This window comes from Chaetodon trifascialis, chromosome 21 (assembly GCF_039877785.1).
Source record: "Chaetodon trifascialis isolate fChaTrf1 chromosome 21, fChaTrf1.hap1, whole genome shotgun sequence".
Taxonomy (NCBI): domain Eukaryota; kingdom Metazoa; phylum Chordata; class Actinopteri; order Chaetodontiformes; family Chaetodontidae; genus Chaetodon; species Chaetodon trifascialis.
Genome location: NC_092076.1, coordinates 9,528,306 through 9,534,977, shown reverse-complemented (window position 1 = coordinate 9,534,977; position 6,672 = coordinate 9,528,306).

Below are 6,672 nucleotides of genomic sequence, written 5' to 3'. Positions count from 1 at the left end.
CTCAGTGGTCTCGTTTGGGTTTTTTTTGACCCGAACATCTGCTGTCCTGGTTTCTGTTTTCCAGCCTCAGTGGAGTATAATTAAGGTGAATGGAGAAGATGTGCGCATGGATAACCTCTCGCACAGTAAATCTGTGGGATGCAGCTCTAGGTCCCATTTCAAAAGCAGCGGTGTCAGCAGTGCTGGAGGTCATGGACATCACTGCGCCACTGTCAGTCAAACCAGATGATTTATCACCCAACGCTGTGGGAAGAGTCCCACAAACAAAACAAGATAAAAAGCCCAGGGTGAACTTTGATTTCATTGTCATTTTAGTGTAAGTGAAAGCATCATTCTTGTGTGAGTAACCTGGTTTCTGAGGAGTTACATGAACTAAAACACATTAAAAATAAATATGAAACTGTTCACATTTGTGAAAAATACCCATCACAGTTCCCTAAAGCCCAAGCTGAGGTCTTAAAATGACTTGTTTTGTTTGACCAGCAGTCCAAAACTCAAAGATTTTCATTTTTAACATCACATAAGACAAAGAAGAGTAAATCCTCACATTTGGGAAGCTGGAACTAGTTAAAGAGGAACTCCACTGATTTTAAGCATGCTAGGTTTCTAATACCTTTTGTGGGTCCAGAAAGAGCTGCGTGAAGTCTGGTAAGTTGCCTCCAGCGATGTCACTCGAGTCAGCATCAGTTGGAGTTGAAGACTGCGAGTTTCTGTTGGTCTGAGTTTGAGTTTTCCATCTCTGCTGGCGGTGAGCAGCTCGAGGCTTCGTTAGCTGCTACGAGCATAACACACCTGAATCTCCAAGTGACCTGTTAATGGTCAAGTTGCATTGTGGGTAATGTAGGCTGCATGTTTTTGACAAGGAAAAAGAATGTGAAGAATTGAAAAGCATTGATTTTGATCCTTTAAAAAACAAAACAAAACAAACGTCTCTTCAGAATGGCTGCTGATAAATGTGTCGATTGACTCATCGTTTCAGCTGTAGTTCACATGTCCTTTGTTTTAGATTAAAATCCTAATTAAAATTAAAAAAAAAACTGTTATGTTGAGCAGTCCTTATCCTTAGTCATCCTGTCATTCTGTACCCATCAAAATTTAAGATCACACATGAGCCTTCTTTTTTATTCTTTCCCACACGTGCACATGTGCAGACATTGAAAAACACCTACAGACCAACTGGTAGCACCTGCCATCAAAATACATCATTTAACAGGAAATAAGACATTCGCTTCCTTGGCCATTCTTGTCATGCTTGGGTGAAATTTCCCATTTTATCTGCAGGCACAGCAGCACAGAGCAGGTTCAAGTATCCAATTCAGGCCAATGATTACTAACAGGCTATTTTTAGCTCGTTGATAATAGATTCTACTATCAGCTTAGATGACCACCCTTGAATTCATACTAAAGCATCGCCTGTGTCCTTTAGATGCAGCAGCAACCATGACAGTAGCTCTCAAGGTGCAGAGATAACAACCCTGTTCTGTCCTCGTCGGTCTATTTTTGTTTACTATATTCCATCCCAACACAGTTACGGCTGCAACACTCAGATAAAAACATCTGAATATGAATGAGGCTCTATAATGACTGTTATTACAGTCCATTTATTGTCTTTTAACTTCAGTATTATGCAAGTCTGTGTCCACAAATAGACCTTTTTAATTGGGAATATGCATGTATCCACCCGTTGGAGAAATCAGCCCTCTTATGTGTGGAATGCTTTGAATGTGTGCCACCTTCCCGCTCTGCCTCTTCACACACTTCAGTGGAAATTGAGAGGATTCATTTTGCCTGAGAGTGCTGCAGTCATTAACAAACTGAATATTTTATCCTGTTCATTCAGATTTGTGATTCATTAAAAAAAAGAAAAAGAAAAAAGCTGAGCGCTGCAGCAGGTGTCAGCGGTTTGTGAATGGATTCATGAATGAAATGTGTTTTATTTCACTCCTCGTGGTTGCGTAACTTTCACCCACCACGTGTCTGGAAACTGTCTCTGGCATCTTTATGCTGGGGGCAGATAAGAGCGGAGCCGAAGCCTTCAGTCAGTGCTGGATGCAGAGAAATGGCCTTGAGAGTGATGAGGGCTTTTGAACAGGCGGGTGTTCAGCTTCATTGCTCAGCAGTGGTGTAAAGTAACTGAGTACATTTACTCAAGTACTGTACTTAAGTGCAAATTTACTGGTATTTTGCTGGACTATTCCATTTAATGGTACCTTATATATGCTACTGTTCTTCTGTGTTTATTTACTAGATTTATTTCACAGCTGTAGCTCATTCAGATTAAGATATTTTAGAAAAAAAGAAGAAATGTATTGGCTTGTGGCCCTTTACAGTAAAGCTGTTTCTTCTTGGAGCCTCTTGTCATGTTTGAGATGTTTATGGGTTATTGGGATTTTGAATATGCATCTGAACTTCTCAGATGGTTGCTTTGAAATAATTGTTTGAGACCTTTACAAAATTAGAGATTCAACAAATATGAATAAATATTTGTGTAGCAGACCTTGTAGTGTTCTTCATTCCTTCCTTGTTATGACCCCCCCCCCCCATCTCATGACCCTTTGGACATGAGTTGACTTCCAGCTGCAACAGTAAATCGCTGCTTTATGCATTGATGCATCAGTCGCATAAAGGACTTTTACCTGTAATGGAGTATTTTTACATTATCATGTTCGTGTTTTTACTCATTCTGTCTTCTTGATGGCTAAAGGTGCAGGTGGAACTTGAGGTGGTCAGCAGATGATCAGATGAACAGTTGATGCATTGAGGAGGTCTCGGGGATCGAATGCACCACTGATGTTTTTCTAGTGCGACACAGTGGCCTTTACAGTGAGGGCTTAAAACCCCATTGTCAGCTGGCGGTCTTGGAAAAGGGCACTTCTCCCCTTTTAGACTCAGACTGGCCTCTCAGAGGGCTTTGAACACTCTGTGAAGCCGCTCATCATGGGTGTGCAGGTCCACCTCCTGAACCCCAATGTGATTGTGAGAGACTGTTAATCCAGCCGGGAAGTCACTGCACCCAGCCAAGAACTACTCTGGAAATGATTGCTTGTAGAGCCTTTTCTACGTGTTAAACAAATCAGCTTTGTAGGTGCTGGTAGGCAGATTCATATTTGGTGTCCATGCATGAAGGAGGTATCTTTGCAGCTGCCTCTCTGAAAGAAATTTTGAACTACTCCTTTAATGGTGGCCTCTGTTGGCACACACACGTCCTGTAAACAAAATCTCAAGGCACCGTGGAGGACCCATGCACCATCAGATGCTGAATCATCAGCTTATTGGGATTCAGGCACAGGATTTAGTTAAAGGTCAAGACTCACGAGGCTGGCAGCACTAGGTACAGTTTGAAAGGGAAGTCAGAGCAGGCTTTCGGAGCCACGATGTTATTACTGTGCCAAAGGTTTTTAATTTGGATTCAGAGACCAGGTGAGAAAATATAGAGGACTACTGCACATTCAGCTGTACCTGGCTGGTTTGCATCGGATCTGCATTTTCAAGCTGATGCTGACTGGTGCACCTTGAGGTGTTCGTTGGACGCTCGTGCGACAAACCTGAGCACTATTCAGGCAGCAAATCACAGCAGTATTCATAAAAGCACTATTTCCCTTCAAGAAGCCAAGCTGCAGTCTGTCACCAGCCTTTTTTCTAAGTCAGTTATCCAAATATGATACACAATCTGATCCCAGCTCAGTGCCCATAGAAATATTTTTACTGTACTGAGGCATACGTTTGATAAATAGGCCTCCTTTGCTGCATGCTGATTGCAAATGTTTCTAAAGTGAGTTATGTAGTCATGAGTGTGCTATGCTCAGCGTCTTACCTCATATTTCTGTAAGTGCAACATCAGCTTACATTATGAAAGCTGACCACAAATGCCGAACATGACTGACCACACTTGCCTGGCCTTTACGTGAGCCACAATCAAAGCAAGCCAAAGCGCGGCAGATGGAGGCCGCCAGGCGCCAAGTTCACATGGGAATCCAAACAGATGGACACATGAAGTGTAGCACCTGCTTCTGGCGCCGCACCTCGACACTCGCAGCGTGATTTAGAGTGGAAAGAATCACAGGGGAATTTTATCTTGCAGGGTTTCTCGGCATTTATTAGCTAGTGGAGGTTGAGTTTTATCACTGTTTTGCATCAGAGGCGTGCGCCAGCTTCAAGGTCTCCAGAAGTTCATGCTTGTCATTTACCTGTAATGTACATTTGTAAATCGTTTTTTAAAAACTTCTCTCAAAGTGTCCACTAAACCTATCACTTTACTGGTTTAACAGGCTAATGAATTTGACATTTACATACTTTGCTGACATCAGCTACACTTTATTTATGTTTGATGTCATCAAACATAAGATTTTGAAATGATTTAAAAGTGGCAAAGGGGTGCAGAGGGAACACTTCTTTGCTCCCGTTGCATGGATTTAACATATCTGTTGGGATCTCACGAGGTTGTAATCATCAGCAGCCAGCGCTAATTATCCCCAGGTGCTGACATTTCTGTTTTTCAGAAATTACTGTTTTGTTTTTCTTACTCTCTTCCTTGGAACAACCTCCCGTCTAATCCACCTCCCGAAGAAAATGGCATTATTTGCATGGCATTTTTAAGTATCGTGTTTCATAATTGTGTTTCTGTTGGATCTCTGCTGTAATTAGCTGCGTTACTCATCTCTGTTGTCAAAATCCTATCTTTTGTCATTTGTTCAGTCCCTTTAAATCCTTGGCCGCCAACTCACTTTGATTGCTTTCTTTGTACACAGTATTTGTGCACCGCAAATCGTCATTAAAAACCTCGCACTGCAAAATACGCTGTGAGGCAAATGTGTCTTAGCATCGGTAGCATTTGGGAGATGAGAAGATTATTAAGATTCACAAAGAAGTCTCATGGTCTGAATGCTTTGAATTCTCTTTGATGATTAGGATGTTTGTGTTGGTCTTTAATCGAGTCCAGATGGCAGTAGGAGGTGGCTGGCAGAGACAGTATTCATGATCTGGATGAGAGGAGGTTCAGTCCGTGTAATAACTGAATGAAATCTCGCACCTGTTGCCTGAGAGGATCTGAAAGACCTCCAGACACTCCTTTAAAGTTTGAGCTCAGTGTGGATGCGGTGATTCAGGATGTCATGAAAAATGTCTGACTTCATTCTGCTGTGAAACCACGTCTGAGTTTGTTTGTGGGTGGATTAACATCTGGGAACATGGAAGTTTAATGGGGAATGATTGCATCTTGACTTGCACCTGGTCTTGTAAAATATCTGCAAATTCCATGGACAATAAATATGACTGAAAATGCAATACAATTGAAGGAATGGTTCCACATTTTGGGAAATAAACTCATTTGCTTTCTTGCCGAGAGTAAGATGAGAAGATTGATACCACTCTCACATCTGCGCAGATGTTGGCTAGCTGTTTGCCCCTTATTCCAGTCTTTATGTTTTCAGGGGTGTCAAACTTCTCTTCTCATTATCAGCAAGAATTATAAGTGTACCCCATAAAATATCGAGCTACTCCTCTAACATTTGGAATAGAGGACTTTTATGTGCGAGAGGATTGCATCATGGGTTGCACCTGGTCTTGTAAAATGTCCCCATATTCCTTAGATAATAAATAAATTTGAACAAGTGCGAACAGCGTCAAATATAACACAATCAATAAAACGTAAGAATGCTATTCAGCATTAGTGCATCATTTAACACATTTCTTGGCAATAACAGTTGAAGGAATGATCAGTGAATTTGACTGTTGAATACTCCAGTCCAGCACTTTGCAGAGCAAATAGTTTCTGAAACAAACATTTCTGAAACAGTGACCTCTGTTACCGCAGAGGTCACGCTAGTATCAATAGATCTACTTTGACTTGCAATTTGAAACAATTATGCTTAAAGCCACTGATTAGCTTCTCCATCTGTGCGCCCACTGCTAATCTCCCCAAACACAAACTTCCTGCCAAACAACAATGCTTAATAATGAAGTGGGTCTTTGCCAGGAGGCCATCAGTGACGCTGGCTGCACTGCTGTTGTTGTTATGTTGTTTTCTTTTTTTATAAATGCTGGGTCTCATTCACCCACACTAGTTCAGGAAATCATATCTAAACAGCCAAAACAGATGAGCTCCATTCAGTTTTTCTGGTCTCGTTGAAATGTGCGGCTCGGCCCTTCTGGGAGGGCGTCATTAGCAGAGCACATCATGCTAATGCGTTTTAAAGACGTCCAGCTTAAGGGCTAATTAATATTCCCCAGAAAGATATGGAAATATCTCTCTTTAGAGCCACCTCATAACACCAACTGTCATCATGTTTACTAATGTTTTCTATAGAGTGAGGCCCATGGAAGAGCAACCAGACAGCAAGAGGTATCTGAACATCTGAATGTGACTCTGCCATGCAGTAAAAATAATGTTTGAGCCTATTTTAAATCATATCAAATAAATAATGATAAAAAAGAATGAATACTTTTGATAAACCTGCTGCAATGTTTGCACCAAATTGACTTGTAAGGCCAATGCACCGATGCTTTTATTGTAGTTTTTGTTGGGAATTTATACAAATAACCCTAATGAGATCATAGTGATGTAATCGGGGTTACCTGTGCCACAAACTGAAGAGGTGGGGTTTAGGAGTCATAGAATAGTGAAAGAGCTAGCAGGCTGCATTATGGGAAATATAGGATCAAATGTTTTTGGAG